Below are 21,462 nucleotides of genomic sequence, written 5' to 3' on the forward strand. Positions count from 1 at the left end.
CTGCCCGACTGTCCTTTCGCCCGCCCCGACTCTCCTCTGGCCGCCCCGACTCTCCTTTCGCCCGCCCCGACTCTCCTCTGGCCACCCCGACTCTCCTTTCGCCCTCCCCGACTCTATGTGCGCTGTCCCGACTCTCCGTTTACCCGCCCTGCCCTGCCCCCCCCCCGGCAGGACCACTCGCACCCCCACCCCGAAGGACCGCCGACTCCCCGACAATATCGGGCCAGAAGGGAGCCCAAACCCTCCTGGCCACGGCGACCCCCTACCCCCCCCCCGCCCGACGCCCGATTCACCCCCCCCCCAGCAGGACCGCTCGCACCCCCACCCCGAACGACCGCTCGCACGCGCTCCCACCCGCACCCGCGATCGGAGCAAGAGGGAGCCCAAGCCCTCTTGCCCGGCCGACTCCCCGACAATATCGGGCCAGGAGGGAGCCCAAACCCTCCTGGCCACGGCGACCCCCTACCCCCACCCCGCACTACATTACGGGCAGGAGGGATCCCAGGCCCTCCTGCCCTCGACGCAAACCCCCCTCCCTCCCTCCAACGACCGCCCCCCCCAAGAACCTCTGACCGCCCCACCAGCCGACCCGCGACCCCCCTGGCCGACCCCCACGACACCCCCACCCCCCTTCCCCGTACCTTTGCTAGATTGGCCGGACAGACGGGAGCCAAACCCGCCTGTCCGGCAGGCAGCCAACGACGGAATGAGGCCGGATTGGCCCATCCGTCCCAAAGCTCCGCCTACTGGTGGGGACTAAGGCGCGTGGGCCAATCAGAATAGGCCCTGGAGCCTTAGGTCCCACCTGGGGGCGCGGCCTGAGGCACATGGTCGGGTTGGGCCCATGTGCCTCAGGCCACGCCCCCAGGTGGGACCTAAGGCTCCAGGGCCTATTCTGATTGGCCCACGCGCCTTAGGCCCCACCAGTAGGCGGAGCTTTGGGACGGATGGGCCAATCCGGCCTCATTCCGTCGTTGGCTGCCTGCCGGACAGGCGGGTTTGGCTCCCGTCTGTCCGGCCAACTAGCAAAGGTACGGGGAAAGGGGGGTGGGGGGTGGGGGTGTCGTGGGGGTCGGCCAGGGGGGTCGCGGGTCGGCTGGTGGGGCGGTCGGAGGTTCTTGGGGGGGGCGGTCATTGGAGGGAGGGAGGGGGGTTTGCGTCGAGGGCAGGAGGGCCTGGGATCCCTCCTGCCCGTAATGTAGTGCGGGGTGGGGGTAGGGGGTCGCCGTGGCCAGGAGGGTTTGGGCTCCCTCCTGGCCCGATATTGTCGGGGAGTCGGCCGGGCAAGAGGGCTTGGGCTCCCTCTTGCTCCGATCGCGGGTGCGGGTGGGAGCGCGTGCGAAGCGGTCGTTCGGGGTGGGGGTGCGAGCGGTCCTGCTGGGGGGGGGAATCGGGCGTCGGGCGGGGTGGGAACTATGTAGAAAAACTTTTGTATACCGCGCTCACGCGTATAACGCGCGAGGGGTATGCGCGGTAGGTAAAAACGCGTATAACGCGCGCGTTATATCCGCGAAAATACGGTAGATCAGTAACCATATTGCCTCTATTTAGTAAAGTTTTAAATATAAACTTATAAATAGAGGATATCATTTTGTTTTAGAATCTTACTTTTTTTTCTGGTTAAACAGTTTTCCATAGATCCTTTGAGGTTCCATTAGGATTTGCTTCTTTCAGAGCTATGTCTGCCAAAAATGTCTTTCAATAATTTGTCCTTTCTATACTGTGAATGTACCTTTGTAACCCGTTCTGGGCTAAATAAATGAATTAAAAAAAAAAAATATTACGAGCCTTTGTTCATAACTACCCATGATTTTCGCCTCTTCTAGAACTTACCCCTGGTCTCCCTGTTACGAAGAACTTTTCCTCCCTCTCCCACAAGGCAAAAAAAATCACCTCAAGGCCCAGACTCTTCACTTCCTGAGGTAGTCTCATGGGGTTATTCTAGATGACCTGGAGCTGAAAGAACAGGAGAGAGAGTGGCCATCATTCTGTTTCCAGTAGATACTAAAAATCCTGGTAAGGCCAGGAATAGAATCATGGAGTAAGGGTGATGTGTCTGCTGTGGAGCACTCAGCTGTGATTTTGATCTTGTTGTATCCCCAAACCCTTTACTTTTTCCATTATTGTTATCTCTCCTATAACCATTACATTACATTACATTGATGTCTTCTATCCCACCAATACCTTTCAGTTCTAGGCGGTTTATAACAAGAAATTGGGATCTGGGAATGGTCGATACGGTTTGGTTAGATCATTTGACAAATTTCTTGAATAGTATGGTCGTTATACCCTTTTTTCCATCATATTTCTGTAAATCATCCATTTTTCATTAGGTCTGTTTTAACTTTAATTGGTTGGCATTCCCCATTTCTATGTACTTCGCTTAGAAATTCTTTTTATAAGCGTTTTAATCAAATTTTAAATAAACTTGAAACTTGATAAAACAGTTAAATAGGAAACAGCAGTTTAACCTTACAAACAACACAGAACCAAAAGCTCTAGAAAGCTAATGCCAGCCAATGGGAAACATATCATAGAAAGTGTTTTTTTTTTTTAATGCAGTGCATTATTAAACTGTTGGAGGATGTGGTCAATGTAGCTAACAGAGCAGTTCAAAAAAGGTTCAGACAAATTCTTGGAGGGGAAGTCCATGAAAAATTATTGACCTTGGAGGAGCCAAACCAATCCACCTTACTCAACAGCAGTAGCGTACCAATGGGGGGGCGGGGGGGCTGTCCACCCTGGGTGTATGCCTCAAGGGGGTGCACAGCCGGCCACCCTCCCTATTCTGCCGTTGCTCCGTCTCACCACTGCATCCCGGCACCGGCTCCCCCGCAGAGTCACTCCTTAACCCAGCCGGCCAGCAACTGCTTGGTAGGTGGAGACAAAAGGTGAGACGGGCTGGTGGACGGGGAAAAAGCGCAGAGCCCACAATACTTCACCTCCGGCGTCAATTCTAACGTCGGAGGGTAAGTTCTGGGCCAGCCAATCGCTGTCTGGCTGGCCGGCAACTTCCTCCCCATTAGAACTTACCCTGGAAGTGAAGACTTTTGTGGGCCCGACGCTTGTCCGCGCCGGGCCTGGCTCGGGAAGGAGAAGGGAGAAATTGGCTGCTGGATTGAGGGTGAGGGTAGGGAAAGAATCGTGGAAGTGGAGAAATCAGCACGATGGCTTTGTGTGGGCTAGGGGGAGAGAGAAAGAAAGGCAGAAAGAAAGAGGGGGGCCAGGGGAGAGAGAAAGAAAGAGGGGGGCCAGGGGGAGAGAGAAATAAAGGCAGAAATAAAGAGGGGGCCAGGGGGAGAGAGAAAGAAAGGCAGAAATAAAGAGGGGGTCAGGGGGAGAGAGAAAGAAAGGCAGCAAAAAAGAGGGGGCCAGGGGGGAGAGAGAAGTAAAGAGGGGGACCAGAGGGAGAGAGAAAAAAGGCATAAAGAAAGAGGGGGGCCAGGGGAGAGAGAAAGAAAGGCAGAAAGAAAGAGGGGGGCCAGGGGAGAGAGAAAGAAAGAGGGGGGCCAGGGGAAGAGAGAAATAAAGGCAGAAATAAAGAGGGGGCCAGGGGGAGAGAGAAAGAAAGGCAGAAATAAAGAGGGGGTCAGGGGGGGAGAGAGAAATAAATAGGGGGGCCAGAGGGAGAGAGAAAAAAGGCAGAAAGAAAGAGGGGGCCAGGGGAGAGAGAAAGAAAGGGGGGTAGGGGGAGAGAGAAAGAAAGGCAGAAATAAAGAGGGGGCCAGGGGGAGAGAGAAAGAAAGGCAGAAATAAAGAAGAGGGACAGGGGGAGAGAGAAAGAAAAAGGGGGGGCCAGGAGGAGAAAGAAGAAGGACCAGAGACTCATGAAATCACCAGACAAAAAGGTAGGAAAAATGATTTTATTTTTAATTTAGTGATCAAAATGTGTCCATTTTGAGAATTTATATCTGCTGTCTATATTTTGCACTATGGCCCCCTTTTACTAAACTGCAATAGCGGTTTTTAGCGCAGGTAGCCTATAAGTGTCCAGAGCAACGTTGGACATTCAGCGCAGCTCCCTGCACTAAAAACTGCTATTGTGGTTTAGTAAAAAGGGAGGGAGTATATTTGTCTATTTTTGTATGGTTGTTACTGAGGTGACAGTGCATAGAGTCATCTGCCTTGATCTCTTTGAAAAAACCCCAGAATAGGAATGATAATTAACATTTTCTCAGCGTACAGTGTGCTCTGTGTTTTTTAAAAATTTTATTGTTGGTAGATCATTTTGACTTGGTCATTTTAAAAGTAGCTCGCAAGCCCAAAAAGTGTGGGCATCCCTGAGCTAGAGCGTTGAAGCTGCGTGTGGCTGCCATAAGGGTCATCTCTGACACAACCGGAAGTTGCATCAGAGACAAACTTTACGGCAGCCATAAGCAACTACAATGCTCCGGCTGCTATAAGAAGGCAGTTTAGACATCACCGGCCACAGGCAGGGAGGTTTGTCGGACCGGGCCTGTTGTCCTTGGGGGGGGGAGGGGGCATTGGAGATCTTGTTGCCAAAATCAGAAAGGTGAGGAAGGAAGAAAGATGGGCCTGTGGTGGATGGAGAGATTGAGAGAAGGGGGCAGATGATGGAAGTGGGTAGAAAGGGGAGAGAGAAAAGGTCAGATGATGGAAGTGGGGAGAAGGGAGAGCAAATGCTGAATGGAAGTGGAGAAAGAGAACACATACTGGATGGAAGGAGGGATAAAGAAAAAGGACATATGCTGGATGGGGGAAGAAGATAGAGTTAGTGAGATAGTGGAGGGGTGAAGGAAAGGGGTGGCATGCTGTGGGTAGACATAGTGAAAAGAGGGAAACTGAGGACTGCATAGTAAGAAAGAATTTAATTTAAACGGAGGCAGAAAATAAAGAAGGAAAACCAGAGAAGGAAAGGGAAGAGAGAGAGGAGAGAGAGATGCCAGAGAACGGGGAAGGAGACAGAGATATCAGATCTGAGTGGAGGAAAAAAGAAGAGAGAGATGCTAAAAACCACAGGGGGGAGGGAAAGAGAGATGAAAGGAGAAATATGCCAGACCATGAGGGAACAGAGGGAAGATGATGGATGCCAGACCAAAGGGGGGGGGGGTCTAGAGGAGAGATGGAAGGAGGAGGCATACAGTTTCTGGAAGGGGCATAGAAGGAGAGAAGATGCCATATAGGAAGGGGCAAAGAGATGGCAGACAGTGGATGGAAGGAAGACAGTAACAAGAAGATGAGGAAAGCAGAAACCAGAGAAGACAAAGGTAGAACAAAAATTTTCTATTTATTTATTGCTTTAGGAGACATATGTCACTGTTTCTGTGGTGTTGCATTTTATGCAGAGTCCAGCTTCTTGCTGGTTCAATTTAACCTTTGTCTATGTATTTCTATTTTATCCCCCCTTTTACAAAACTGTGGAGCGTTTTTTAGCGCCAGCCGTGGTGGTAGCAGCTCTGATGCTCAGAATTCTATGAATGTCTGAGCTGTTACCACCATGGCTAAAATCCACACTACAGTTTTGTAAAAGGGGGAGGAGTTAGTTTGTGATGACATATTCCATACTAGGCGAAGGTGTTTTTTGTGTTCTGTGTGTTCGAAAGACATGGTTTTCTGTTAGGATTGACGGTGTAGGATTGATCTGTACTGGTCTGGCTTGTTTAGTTTTACAATGGGTGTATTGAGGTTGTACTGCTCACTGCAGTATGTAAGGTGCTGCCTTTTCCTAGGTACTTGTGTGACATGTGGCTTGTTACTAAAAATCATATTTTTCGTACAGATGGGGGGGGGGGTGCCAAAAAATGATGGGCCCTGGGTGGAACATATGCTAGGTATGCCACTGCATAATGTTCTGCCAATCTGAACAGAATGTGGTGTCACCCAATGCCCAATTATCCCTGAATTCTATATATGGTGGTGCTAATTGGCTTCAATTAAAATTTACCCAGAAAATTTAGGCAAAAAGGGGGGATAAGGGGGGATTAGGGGTGTTCCTCCAATTTATGCACACTCCCCCCTCCTCTTTTACAAAACTAATAGTGTTTTTTAGCGCAGGCCAGTGCGCTGAAGGCTCTGCTCTGTTCCCAATGCTCATAGAAACTCTATGAGAGTTGGGAGCAGCGCAGAGCATTCGGCGTGCTGGCCTGCGCTAAAAACCGCTATTGCAGTTTTGTAAAAGGGGGTAACTGTTAGTTGTGGGTTCTATCTTTGAGCGCCATTTATAGAGTGTTAAGTGCTATTTTTTTGTGCTAATTTTTTCCCAGCCACTATTTATAGACTTTAATCCTTATGGGCTAAGAGTGAGCAACTTAGAGGTAGAGAATTTGAGTTCCTAGACCTGAAGTAAGCTCACTTGAGACAACCTGCCTCTCTTTATCCAGCAGTTCAGGAGCTATCTAGTGGGCAAGATGATTACTTTCCTTCAAGGTCCCATGGTTGGGTTCCTTGCCTGAGCTAAAGGCACTGAAAAGCAGCAGGGCCGGATTTAGATGAAAAGAGGCCCTAGGCTATTCCACTTATGAGGCTCTTTCACCTCCCATTTTTAAGTTTGTAAATTAAATGAGAGATAATAAAATACTAAAAAAGGGAATTCCCAAGTGGGCAAACTTCAAATAATCCTATCAAACAATCATCCCCACTTAAACTAGAATGTGTCTGAAAGTTCTATTTTACTAACAGGAGTAAGCCTCAGTAATGGAGCCTACGCGTAGTCAAAATCAATGACTGGGGTATTCAGCGTAGTTGTTTCTTGCTCCTTATTCTCCAATCATTGGCTTCACTCCTTCACTCCTTTTCATTAACTTTATTTACCAAAAGACTAAAACTAATATAAATTAGTAGTGTTTATTTCGTGTTTTACTTTTTATAAAAATCCTATGTTTAATTTATTTCCATTCCGTCAGTACACTGCCAAGTATTTTAAAATGAGGCTGTCGCCATTTTGTTTAGACTTTGTGACCGCTTTCAACTACACAGTGAGCAGTAAGTAAGTGAATTTATTGTGTAGAAATTGTATGAAGTATATTGCTGTTTATTCAAACAAAAAAACTTTTTTGTTTTTTCAGCGGCTTGTTTTCTAACATAATCGGCCCTGATGCAGTGGGTTGGAATCTTTGCCCACGAAACGATGGCCACGTTGGCTTTTCTATAATGCAAGCGCTGACTTAAGATAAGTAGGCCTTCTGAACAAGAAATGTTGCCTAAATATAATAAGAATTAACCGTTGAATGTAGTTTTATGAAATCTACAAGAGTGTAATGAAAGGAATGGAAATAAATTAAACATAGAATTTTTATAAAAAGTAAAAAACGAAATAAACACTACTAATTTATATTAGTTTTAGTCTTTTGGTAAATAAAGTTAATGAAAAGGAGTGAAGCCAATGATTGGAGAATAAGGAGCAAGAAACAACTACGCTGAATACCCCAGTCATTGATTTTGACTACGCGTAGGCTCCATTACTGAGGCTTACTCCTGTTAGTAAAATAGAACTTTCAGACACATTCTAGTTTAAGTGGGGATGATTGTTTGATAAGATAATAAAATACATCATTACTGTGATATATATCAATATGTTAAATGAAACATGTTGTTATTGGTACTAACCTTTATAAAAATGTGACACTGATAATATATAAAAAAAAGTCGAGAACACTTATTTGGACATTTATTCTCAGCAACATATATAGTACTTGTAACAATAACTAATCAAACATAACACACAACATTGCCCCTTCCTATGTCCATAGTGCCCTCAGTGTGTCCTTCCTCACCTCACCCCCCCTCCGATGCCCGCCTGCCTCCCACCCTCTTCCATTGAACACCCCCCCATGCCATCCTGCCTGCCTGCCTTCCATTAAACCCCCCCACCCCCCCTCCGATGCTAACCTGCCTGCCTCCCATCCCCCTTCCACTGAAACCCCTCACCCTATCCCCACCCCACCCCACCCCCCGATGCCAGTCTGGGCCGCCCTGTCCTGACGGATCCACGTTTTGCCTCTCTCCCCGCGGGGCTGGGCTTTGCCCAGCTGTTTCCGGACTGACGTCTTTCCCTCCCCGATCCTCCTCCCAGGGCGAGAAAAAAAAAGGGAGAAGCCGAGTCGGCGCCCTGTTGCGGCCGGAGCCGGTTCCGATCCCGAATTGTAGAATTTCTCCTTATTTTCGATTCAGTGTTTTAGTGTTCAGTGTTTTTAGAATAGTGTAATTTTAATTTTGCTAACAATTTGAATGTAGGCCCCTCTTGATCTTGAGGCCCTAGGCTGAAGCCTATAGGAAAATCTGGCCCTGAACAGCAGTTAAAAGTTTATGAGAATCAGAACATGAAAAATAAAGCAATGTTTGTTTTACTAATCTTTAATCAAATTTGAAAAGGATTCATCATACCATTAATGCATTCTAAATCTAATTAAGATAAATCATTGTGTCTAAACTTTGCTGTTTCATCTATAATTTTGACTTGGCTCAGTAATTATTTCTTCTCAGTGTCTCTGCCTCATCTGCATATTTTCATATTCTTCTTCTTGTCTAGTTATATTTTTTCCCTACCAAATCTTTTCTTTGTTGTTGTATCTATAGCTTCTTTATTTCTGTTCATATTTTCTGTCAATGGTTTTCCCTTATGTAGAAGTTTTTCCCTTTCATAGATAACATTATTGTGCACCAAATTTTCTGCACTACTGCTGATTCTCCACATATTCTTTTTTTAACTGAGAACACAAAATGTAAATGAGCCCCGTGGAAAAAAAAAAGTAAAGTGTAGTTGCAAATATTTTTGAACGCTTTAATTACATTTCCTTGAGGTATAGTCAATTTTATACAAAAAGAGCTTTATAAAGTCATTTTCACACATTTCTTGTTAAACAATAACAGGTAATGAGCTGGTTTACTTTACTGAGCTCATTAGCTATTAATTTAGAGTACCTGATACAAAAAGAAATTGTAAACCACCCTGAACTTCTCCAAGATGGGGCGTTATATCAAATTCTCATGAACATAACTAAAATCCATGCAGATTGATACTTCTGAAATTATAATTATATCAAATGTGTGCAAATTCAGAAATGGCGCACTAAAATGCCAAATAATAATTGTGTGTGAGGGTAAAAGCAGGATATGGCGGTACCTTAAGAAGGATATGGCGTTACTCGAGAGGGTTCAGAGGAGAGCGACACGTCTGATAAAAGCGATGGAAAACCTTTCATACGCTGAGAGATTGGAGAAACTGGGTCTCTTTTCCCTGGAGAAGAGGAGACTTAGAGGGGATATGATAGAGACTTATAAGATCATGAAGGGCATAGAGAGAGTAGAGAGGACATATTCTTCAAACTTTCTAAAAATAAAAGAACAAGAGGGCACTGGGAAAAGTTGAAAGGGGACAGATTCAAAACGAATGCTAGGAAGTTCTTCTTTACACAACGTGTGGTGGACACCTAGAATGTGCTTCCACATTGGACAATTTCCTGCTGGAAAAGGGGATAGAAGGGTATAAATAGAGGATTACTGCACAGGTCCTGGACCTGTTGGGCCGCCGCGTGAGCGGACTTCTAGGCATGATGGACCTCAGGTCTGACCCAGCGGAGGCATTGCTTATGTTCTTATGTTCTTATATATATACTGAGACGGGGCCAGGGGTAAGCCCAAGTGCTGGCAACCCGGCTCCCGCTCCAGGCACAAGTATTAGAGCTCTTTGGAGGACCACTCTGGATTGAGCACAGTGGGAAAAAAAAACCCTCTCTACCAATAATTCACAATTCCAAGTTTTATCATCCAGTTCACCTTGCACTGGTTCTAATACAGGCTGATGATGCTTCGAAGGAAACTTATCACAAACAAAAAGTTCTTTTTTTACAGCAAATCATTGCTTCAATCAGGAAAGGAAAAAAATAAAAAAACATTTCCCTTTTAAACAGGGTTTCTTTCCACAGTTCTGGGCAGCATTCTAGTTTCAAGAACTTATAGTATATACGAGAACCCCTGAGGACTAGCCAGCCCTGGGCTTTAGCTCCTTGCCTTCTAGGTTAGGCACAATTACTGTATTGAGCCCACTTTGTTTCTTCATGAAGTTCTCCCCACCTGACTGCCTGAAATATGAATATCCCACTGACCCTTATTTCTGGCCAGTAGGCTGGGAACCATCCACCCTTGTTTTAATGGTCTAAGATTCCCCTGCCAATAAGTTTCCAGTATCAGGGATGTGCAATATCAGGTCACTGAATCCACTCCGGGCTTATTTCTCCTTCTAAGGTTAGCATTCCCCATTCCCCACTCACTATGCTTTGCTTGCATACAGGGATTGTGGTTTAATTTCTGTTGCTAACCAATCCTCACATTCACACATCAAACACTCATTCATTATATAGTCCCTCATAAGGACAGAAATGTTTCTTTAAGTACTTTAAACCATTATTATACAACAAATTTTCATTCCCTTCCCCCACACCATACCTTACTGACTCATGCTGCATTCAGACATATAGCCCCTTCATCTATTAAACTGCGCTAGCAGTTTTCTAGTGTGGGGAGCCATGCTGAATGTCACGCGCTGCTCCCGATGCTCATATTAACTCTATGAGCGTCGGGAGCAGCGCAGGCCATTCAGCGTGGCTCCCCACGCTAGAAAACTGCTAGGGCAGTTTAATAGAAGAGGCCCATAGTCTAGGGCTTCCATTTCATCCCCCTCAGAGACATATCTCTCTACTTCCATAAGAGACTAAACTAAACTAAACTAAACCTTGGGTTTATATACCGCACCATCTCAGTAAGTGCAGAGCTCGGCACGGTTTACAGGAATTAGGATGAGAGAGGAACTCCAGTGGAGAGTTTAAGAGTTAGATGTAAAAGGGTGGGGAAGGTGGGAGAGGCCTAAGAGGGGGGAAATGTTACAGTTTTGAGAATAGCCAGGTTTTTAGGTGTTTACGGAAAAGTTGGAGGGAGCTTGAGGATCGGAGCGGGGAGGTAAGGTTATTCCAGATCTCAGTGATTTTAAAGGGGAGGGATGACCCAAGTTTGCCTGCATGAGAAATACCTTTTGTGGAAGGGAAGGATAGTTTAAGAGTTTGGGAGGATCTGGAGGAGGTAGGGGTTGGGGAGTTCCAGGATAGAGGGATAACGGCAGGAAGGATGCCATGTAGGATCTTGTAGGCTAGGCACGCACATTTGAAGTGGATCCTGGAGATTACTGGGAGCCAATGGAGCTTAGACAGGAGTGGCGAGACTCCTTACTCTCTGAAGATGGGTACAAGCTATCCTCTAGAACAGCATTTGGCCAGCCCTGCTCATGGAGCTTTTCCCTTCCAATTAGCCTCTGCTTAGAAAGCAAAGTTTTGTCAGCATGACAGGACAGGAGTTTTCTTAGCAGAAGGCAGTAAGACAGAGCTTCTAACCTTCAGTTCCCTGTTCTGTGAGGAATGTCCTTCCCTCTCAGCTGGCCTTGATTTATCCTGCTGGTGAACTTTCACTGGTGCTCTAACCACTTCTGCCTGTCAGCTCTACCCCTTTCCTTAACCCTGGTTGTGTCAGATTGCCTGACCAGAGATTTAACCGGAGAATTAACAGATGGTTTATAAAAGGGATTATAGTGGCTTGGAACAGGTATTCTGTTCTTCTCTGCCATCCCTTTTCTGTTCTGCCCTGCCTGTCTGATCTTAGCACTGGGAACAGAGTTAATGGGCAGCTTCCTTGGCTTAGGAATAGGCACATTTTCTTTAGGGGCAGGGTTTAAAGCAGATTTTGAACCAGTGACAAGGGTTTCCCTGCCACAATACTGTATACCAGTGGTCTCAAACTCAAACCCTTTGCGGGGCCACATTTTGGATTTGTAGGTACTTGAAGGGCCGTCGAAAAAATAGTTAATGTCTTATTAAAGAAATGACAATTTTGCATGAGGTAAAACTCTTTATAGTTTATATAACTTTCCTTTAACAGTTAAAAGGAAAGTTTTATAAACTATAAAGAGTTTTACCTCATGCAAAATTGTCATTTCTTTAATAAGACATTAACTATTTTTTGGCGGCCCTCCAAGTACTCTATTTTTTCTGCAGCCCTCACATTTAAAGTTTAATATCTTTTCTTTCTCAAAACTGGCACATTTCAATCACTATATTGAAAATAAAATCATTTTCCCTACCTTTGTTGTCTGGTGACTTTATTTTTCTGTGCTTTCAACTATGTTTCCAGGGCCTTCTTGTCCTTTGACTGTTTTTCTCTCCGTCTTCACTTTCTGCCTTGCATCCATCTTTGGCATTAACTTAATGTTCAATTTTTCTGCTTTCTTTTCAAAATCTACGTTTCCATGTCTTATCTTCCCTTCCTATCTCTCTCTTCTTCCGTCCTATTTCCATGGTCTGGCATTTCTTTCCTTCCTTTCTCTCCCTCCCTCCTTCCTTCCTTTCCCCTGGTCTGGCATCTGTCTCCTTCCCTTCCCCCATGCCCTGGCATCTCTCCCTCCCCCTCCATGGTCTGATATCTCCTTTCCTTCTCTCCCTTCCATGAACTTGGCTTCTTCTCTTGTTCCTCTCCTCTCCCTTCTCCTTCCTTCCCTTTCTTTCCCCATTTGGGTGCAGCAGCAACAGAAGCAGCATTTCCCTTCCCCCTTTCCTGTGCAGGAGAGGCATTTCTCTTCCCCTTTCCCTCCCTCTCCCTTTCCCTGTACAGCAGCAGCAACAGCAGCATTTCCCTAGGGTCCCTCTTTCATATGTAGCAGAAGCATTTCTCTTTCCCCTTCCTTTCCGTTCTCTTCTTTGTGGAGCAGCAGCGTGTCTGGCCGGCTTGTTCCGTTCAAAGCCGCGGGTGGCAGCTCCTTGCAAGATCTGCGCCTGCGTCTGAAGCCTCTCTGGTGTTGTGACATCAGAGAGGCTTCCAATGCAGGAGTGGATAGCACGAGGAGCCGCCAACCCGCGGCTTTGAACGGAACGAGCCGGTCAGACACGCTGCTGCTCCAAAAGGAAGGGAAAGGGGAATGTAGCAAGATTTATTGTACACTAATCAGTTACATAAACAAGTTACGTGTCTGTTAGTTTTGTCTAGGGAAAACCATAAACGCTGCCAGGTCCAAATTTCTTGGTCTATTTATACGACACAAGACCCAGGCTAATGAGAAACACTTTTATTATGAAAATAGAAAAATATAATTCACAAGCCAGCAGCAATATCTAAATATTGTTCACAAAATATCTGATTACATACATGAAACTCAGTACATAATTATCACAATACACTTGTTAGATAACTAAGTAAAACTAATTCTTACACAAACTAGACAATTCCTTATAATAATAATAATCCCTGATTAGCAGCAAATGATTACAGTTATCACCAAGGTAGCTTTACAAACCTCATCCTATATCACAATCAGATGCACTTATCTAACCCCAGCTGATAAGATAATAAATTCCTTATTCTCACCATTCGGTAAGGCCTCCGCCGAAACTTAGGTGAAAGGGAAATTGTTTCTTTTTAGCTTAGTAGACGTAAATCCTTTGGTTACAGGAACGAGTGTTCATCAGCCACTGGTACAGCTATAATTTATTGGCAGCCAAGTTTCCTTGAAGTGATGGAATTCAGAGCTGTTTAAGGTCCGATTCACTCTCTCTCAGGCAGAGAGTCACACGAGGTAACTGTTCAGGTCTTAATTATTAAGAAAGCGATGCGTGCAGGACACCTGTGGTAAGATGTGAGCTTCCTCGCATCCCGACACAGACTAATTATAATTAGCACCTTTTCACTTGGATCTCGTCAGATGACTTTCTCGGACCAATTCAGAAACAGAACTTAGATGAATAGCCTTTCTGTGTAAGGTCTTATACAGGCTGGGAGACACAGGCGCCGTTAGACAGATAAGAACAGGATAGGAGTATACCTCCCACAAGAATCACACAATCTAATTATGAAGACATAGATGAATGTCCTTGACTAGAATACCATTCTTGTACATACCCAGAATGCATCAGGCAGAAACAGCAAAGATGTGTTCTTCTTTTTCTCTTCATGCAAAGTTCATGCTGGAAAGATTTCTTGCAGACAATGGTTCAGGCTTCATGATGTCAGAGAGGCCTAACCTTCAGGTGCCAATAAGGAAACACCCCTACAGGAAGAGAAATGCTGTTGATCGCGTCCAGACCGCGGGCCACAAATAAAACCTGGAGAGCCACATGCGGCCCGTGGGCTGCGTGTTTGAGACCACTGCTGTATACTGTATATGCTGAAAACAACATATATATATATACACACACACACATATACAGTATATTGGGACAGGGACCCTGTGCTGCAACCCTTGATCACAGAGCCACAGGACAATCACTTCCGTAGTCCTACCCGTGAGCCCTTTGACAGGGCATGTCCAGTTCAGAAAGGCAGGAGAAAACAGTGCAGTGCTAGAACTTTTAACTCTCAGCAGAGAGCCCCAGGTAAAGGTTCCTTTAAGATCCTGCCTGTTGCTTCCAGGGGGAAAGTGCATACTAATGTGGAGTTCTTTTCCCCAGCTGAGCTGAGTGAGGAAGGGAGGAGAAACAGGGTGGAACTGAAGGCAAACGGGAGAGGATTTGGACAATTTCTTGGAGGAAAAGTCCATAGTCTGTTATTGAGAAGGACATGGGGGAAGCAACTACTTGCCCTGGATCGGTAGTATAGAATGTTGCTACTCTTTGGGTTTTTGCCAGGTACTAATGATCTGGATTGGCCACTGTGAAACGGACTGCTAAGTTTGATGGACCATTGGTCTGGCCCAGTAAGGCTATTCTTATGTTCATGGTGAGTACCGCTTAGCTTTGTGGGTATTGGCAATAAATATTGCTGTTATCTACATAACTGTTAGCTTCTTCCCGCAGCTACCTCCTGTATGCACTGGATCTGCCCATTTTTCTATGGGCAATCAGAACTGATATTCAGCAGCACTGCCTAGTTAAGTGCCACAGACTATTGGTGATTGCAGGGCAGGATTAACCAATAGGCCCAGTAGGTACGATAGGGCCCGCAATGGTCACAGGGGCTCGATAAAGGAGGGCATCAACATTGTTTTTTCCAAACGGCGATGGGCCCCTCCAGCATTGATCGGCAACGTGGGGCCCCCCCGATCAGCAACGCGGCTCCCTCCCTCCATCGACGGAAAGTAAGACAAGCAAGCAATGTGGGTAAGAAAGGCAATGGGAACTGTAATTTTGCAAGCGGTGCTGCTTGCCCAAAGCTTCCCTCTGATGCAGCTTCCTGTTTCCACCTGGGCGCATGGTGGGGTGGGGCGGGGCAGGGGGGGCCCAGTGTACTTGTGTGCCTAGGGGCCCTCGACAAATTAATCCTGCCCTGGGTGATTGGGTGTCCAGGAGCGATTTAAGCAGGCCTGACCCTCTTCTGTCCCTTTAAATCGCTTTGAATATTGAGGGGATCATATAAAGCACCACTATTTTTATGTTAAGTACATTTTTACACATATCTGCTAAAAAGACTATTTTAGTAGCACCCAAAAAGTTCAAAACAATCTATTTTGCATGGACTTTTAGCATGCATGCTAATAACAAATGAGCCTGGCATAGAGGCTCCTTTGAAAAACAATTATTCATAAAGATATGGATCTGTTAGGAGATCACTGATGTGAAAAAATGCATCACTGAAAAAAAGATGGATGGTCATTTTACTTCACCATTTCAATGAAAATGCCCACTGAACGTGCTCGGAGTGCAGATTGAATGTGTTAAATGTGCTTTGTATAAAATAGCTTAAGAATCTGGTGAGTTCAATAAACAAACATAAAAGATGAACTTGTGAATGTAATTTGTACTTGATTATGATTTCTTTTGCATGCGTTGTTCGGTCAGGATATTGGCCAGGTTGTGGACACTGCAGGGGGGATGGTGCCATGGGATGAGACATTATCTTTTCAAATATATAATACTTGATGCAGTTCAACAGGCAAGACAGATATATACAGTATATTTAGATCAATGAGTTAGGAATCTTAAAAAGGCATTTCAGTACTCAAATTTTAAATATACAGCTGCCTGAGATCTTTCAAGTATTACAACAGAAGATGAACCTGTGTCATTGCTAAGGTTGCTAATTTATTCAATCTATTCAATTTTTTTTTTTTCCCATAATGGAGAATTTTTTTTTTATAATGTAATGTATAAATATGACTATTTGTATGAATGGAGTAAATATAAGCACAGTTTATTAAAAATGAACATTTAGAGGGTCAAAAGCTCTAACTTTCGTTCTTTGTACACTGGGACCTGCATTCCATGACTGGGCAGGTAGCAGAGGCACACTTAAGGCATGGAATTTGGACCCATGAAGTTAGGCTGGCCAGTGCCTAGAAAAACCTGTCAATCACGCTTAGGCACTCTTTACAGAATCGCACCTAGCGGAAATGTAGGCAGTGGAAATGTAGGCCAGGGTTTTAAAGGTCTGCATTTCAGGCACCTAAGTTTTGGGAGAACCGCACTTTGCGGTGCCCAAGTCACGCTTGCCAATAAAAACATCCACTTAGGCGTTAGGTGCCACTAAGCACCATGCGATAGGCGCCTACCTTTTATAGAATCAGGTAGTAGTCTATTGTCAATTAAGGTAGGTGCTTAACTTTAGGCACTCTAGAGAATCTGACCCTAAGGGACAAATTCAACAAAGTGTCACGATTGTAGATGGCAGTAGACTTCCTACCGCTGTCTAACCAGCCAATCGGGATTTTTTTTTAAAAAAAAAAGCCTTGAGGAGGGTTGCCTACATTGTAGCCCTAGGGAGGCATGTAGGGCCACCTAAGCTCGCCTAAGGCTAGGCGTGGACATGGTTTTACCTGGAAGTGGCCTTAGGCGAGCTTAGGCAGCCCTAGGCATCTCCCTAGGGCCACGATACATGCCTGAAATGTAGGCCAGCAAAATGCTGGTCATTTCAGATAGACGCGGCCACTGATCCGATCGCGGCAAGGGAATCTCCCTGCCACAATCAGATTAGTGGCCACAGCAGGTAACCCGTGCCCCCCCTGCAAAGACTACTGGCAGGAGGGATTCCCAGTTCCTCCTGCCGGAATCCCCAAAGCTGCCCTTCCACCCCTGAATGTCTGTGGCAGAAGTGCCCAATTCTTCCTGCCGCCAGCACCCCAAGACATGCCCCGGCTGGAGGGATGCCCAGTCCCTCCTGCTGAACCCCACCCCCAAGACATCCACTGGCAGGAGGGATACCCAGTCCCTCCTGCTGAACCCCCCCCCCAAGACATCCACTGGCAGGAGGGATACCCAGTCCCTCCTGCCAGAAATCCCCCCCAAAAAAAACATCCCCTGGCACCCTGACCCTCTCAAGCCCACCCAGAACCCCCCCCCAACTGAGCTGGCCGGCCAGAGAGATGCTTACTCCTTCCGGCCAGCAGGCCCGCCTCTACTGAATGGGGGCCTACCCCTTCCCAGTGTATCATGGGATGTACCGGGGAGGGGCCAACCAGAATCTCAGGCCCCTCCCGCAGTGCATTCTTGGGACCAGAATGCCTCTTTTTGTAATCCGCCTAGAACCGTAAGGTATTGGTGGAATAAAAGACACTAATGTAATGTAATGGACTCCTGATAAAGACAGGAAAATTGAAACAAATCTTGGGTTGAGTCCCATATATGAATTACATTAATAAAGAACTTTGAAAGAATGATTTACTTCGTCACCATCCATTGAGTCTTTTGTTTTGACTCCCACTTGTTTTGGACACCTGTTGGCTTTTTGGGGGCTTCCTATATCTTCTCTGTTTGTAGTGCCAGGGGCATTCCCAGAAATTAGGTATAATGCTAAATAATACTTGGAATTATGTGCCCATCATCAGGCATAAATCCATGCACTCAATGCTGGGTACTGAAATCCACTCTGAGGTCTATTTTATATAGTGTTTTATAAAAGTTGCTTAGTGTTTAATAATGCCTAACTTTGGGTGCAATTGCCTGAATCTGGCCTTAAGACATTTATATGTGCCCTTATAGAATAGCATGCAGTACACTTATGTACATAAGTGACACTTTTCTGTGCATGCACTCAGTCATAGAACTGACTTTTAGGTGTCTTGGCCATTCATCAGTCTTTCTTTGAAAAGTGTTTCACTTGTTTAACTGTAATTATTATTATTATTTTTTTTTTTTTTACTTACAGTGCTAGCTAGAGAATGACACTGAGACAAATTTTCCACATCCCCATGGGAACTCATTTTCCTGTCCCGTCTTGGACAGTTCTTTTCCTGTCCCTGCCCCATTCCTGCAAGCTCTATCCTCATCTGCACAAACTTCAAACATTTAAAATCATAAGTGCTTGAGGCTTGTGCGGTTAAGCCAGAGCTTACAAGAATGGGACAGCGGCAAAACTCATGGGAACGGGACTGGGAAATTGAGTTCTGGTGGGGATGGGGACACATTTGTCCCTGTGTCATTCTCTAGTGCTAGCAAACAGATGCATATGAGGGGGTGCTGAAAATTTCTCATCCCAAGAAGAGAATGATGTGGATACGGTACAATCAATGATCTGAAACTGTCAAAACATAGAATTTCATTTCTGCAAATTGGCACAACAAAATAACACTCTTTTCGGCTACAGAGGCAAAATAATGCTCAGAATTTAGGAAGTTGGTTGGTGGGGCTGACAAAAGTTTCAGCACTCCTCATAGTTTTATTTCCAATCTTTCTACTTTGTATGTAAGTACATTTTACCTTATTCTGATATAATTCCCCAAACCTGATAGAATAGTCATCTTTATAAAATAAACTAGGTTTCATATTGAAACACTGTGGGACTGTTGAAATTTATTGGGAACAACAGCATATTACATTTGGCTAACACTGTAATACAGATGGACATTTTGTTGATGACATTGCCATCTGTAGTGTGAATGGCAAGGACACAAATTTATCTGTGAACTTCAGATCTCTAGGGATGAGCATTATAAACAGAAAGGGCACACTCCGAATACATTCATCAAAGATTTATCATCACATGAACTTGAGTAATTTTTTAAAACTGTTGCACAATGTGTACTAAAATGTATAGCCCAACACACACACAAGCCTATATGAACCAAAATTAGAAAATCAAAAACAACCACACTCTCAAAATGTTTGCAGCACTGTAAACACACACACCACGTAAATGCTAAGTTTCCCAAGAGTTTACATAGAAACAAAATAAGGATTAGCAAGTATTAACTAAATGGCTTAATATTGTGAAAATTATCACGAGGTAGGAAAAAGCCTCATATCCCTTCCTCCAATCCAACAACATGTTAAAATTGTAGATAAATAGGAGGCTTTGTAGGGGTTGATATAATCACTGGCATAAAAAAACCTCCTCTATAATCTTTCACTATATAAAAGCCTTATGCAATGCAGTAGAATCCCTAAGTTGTTTAAAAACTACATTGAGAGACTACAATGATTAAGCAGCTAATGCTTCATCAGAGCAATACTGATTGTGTCTAAAAGAGATGTACCACCCGTTGACGATGGCCAGCGTTTCGCTTCAAAAAAGCTGCCTCAGGACGTACAGGTAACCAATCCTATAAAACAAGTAAGATTGAATTAAACACATAACTTATCTTTAGAAAGAAATTAATCTGTCTCTTCTTCCAAAAGCAGTAAGCCCCGACATACTCTTAGTGAAGCTCCGAGTCAAAAAACATGGTGGCTTCTCAGACACAGGAAGTGGAACACGCTTTGCCTTTTAAATCCTAAACCCGCAATTCTAATTGGATGTATCCATGGTAACTGTTGTGGTTTACATTAAATGGTGCCATTCCGCCCTAGAATTTAATCTTACCGGGTTTTCTGTCTCCAGAGTCAAGATCCAAAAAAGCTCTCTCTGTAGAAGTAACCGCTGTCTGTTACGATGGTTAACCGGAACATGATCTATTGCACAACACTTGAGGTCTTGAAAAGTATGATCAAATTCAATACAGTGAGCCACAATTGGAGCTTGTATCTTGATTGTATTCAAACAGCTCTTGTGTTCTGTAATCCTAACTTTAAGGGATCGTATTGTCTGACCCACATAAATCTTCGGGCAAGGACATATTATCAGGTACACTACATGATCTGTTAAACAGGTGGTATTGTGTTGAATGAAAAAAGTTTTACCTGTAATTGGATGTACAAAATTTTCAGATAATTCAATTGTGAAGGCACATATTTGACATGTATGGCATTTAGAGTGGCTGCCTAGAGACTGGTACTGTTGTCTACGAATAGAACAATCAGAAGGGCTAAGCAATTCCTTAAAGTTTTTTTGTCTCGAAAAAGCCATTCGTAGATGACAGTCAGAAAAAGCTGGATCATTTCTTAGAATGTTCCAATGATGGCGTACAGACCGGGCAACTCGGTTTATAGCAGGTAAGAATTCAAGTATGCAAGTGATGGCTTGTAAATCTGGAGTGTGTTCTCTGGGTGTAAATAATAGATCCCTGTCAGCAAATTTATCACGTTTATATGTCCTCTTCAAAACTGACTTCGGATATCCACATGACCGCAAATGCTGAAAAAGACCCTTACTCTGCTTCTTAAACTCCATTGAAGTGGAACATATTCGTTTAAAACGTAAAAATTGGGAAATGGGCAAACTTTGTTTAAGAGACACGGGATGATTACTTGAGTAATCCAGAAATGTATTCCTGTCAATATTCTTTCGAAAAACCGTAGTCACTAATTCCTGGTCTTGTTTATTAATAAAAATATCTAGAAAAGATATTTTATACGGATGAACATTCATATCAAACTGTATTTTGTGATGTCGAGCATTAAGCCAATTATAAAATTCAATGAGATCATTATAAGTGCCCGTCCATGCCATAAAAATGTCATCTATGAAACGCAGCCATAGTTTTATGTATAGCGAGAAAGGTTTGGAAATGATCCACTGATTTTCAAAATGTTGCATAAACAGATTAGCTATTGAGGGGGCCTAGTGGCCCCCATCGCTACACCTGAGACTTGCTGAAAGAACTTTTCCCCATGGCGGAAATAGTTCTTTTGCATTGCCAAGGCTAACAATTGTATTATATACATTTTAGGTACTTTCGTGTCATTAGCAGTGGCATCTAAAAAATCACTGATGATATGAATAACTTCAGATTGTGGTATCACTGTATACAGAGATTTGACATCAAAGGTCACTAAATATGTGATACCAGGGACATCTGTTATTTCCCTCAATCTTAGTTGGAAATGGGCAGAGTCTCTTAAATAAGAAAAACCCTTCAAAACCTGTGGTTGGAGAAAATAGTCCACAAAACAGGATAAGGGTCCGAGAATAGAACCATTAATGGAAACAATAGGACATCCTGGTGGATGATGGAGCGATTTGTGTATCTTCGGCAGGACATAGAACACGGGGACTCTAGGACTGTCTTCATTCAAAAATTTATGTTCCTGCTTAGTGATGGAGCCATTAAGTAGGGCCACAGACGTTATGTCTCTAATAATATCTCTTAATTCTGGGGTAGGATCCAAAGGCAACTCTATATAGTCTGTGACAACGGTCAATTGGCGCTGGATTTCATTATTG

The 21,462-nt window shown here is 44.4% G+C and overlaps 1 long non-coding RNA gene across 1 annotated transcript in view; it reads left to right on the top strand.

Annotated features, from left to right (window-relative positions):
* The first annotated feature begins 1,830 nt into the window (after window positions 1-1,830).
* LOC117366501 overlaps window positions 1,831-21,462 on the top strand; it is a 37,885-nt gene continuing 18,253 nt past the window's right edge. Inside the window, exon 1 of the long non-coding RNA XR_004540595.1 lies at window positions 1,831-2,016. This is a non-coding gene — a long non-coding RNA (uncharacterized LOC117366501). The remainder of the gene's footprint in view (window positions 2,017-21,462) is intronic.

The sequence above is a fragment of the Geotrypetes seraphini genome, chromosome 9 (assembly GCF_902459505.1).
Source record: "Geotrypetes seraphini chromosome 9, aGeoSer1.1, whole genome shotgun sequence".
NCBI classification, from domain to species: domain Eukaryota; kingdom Metazoa; phylum Chordata; class Amphibia; order Gymnophiona; family Dermophiidae; genus Geotrypetes; species Geotrypetes seraphini.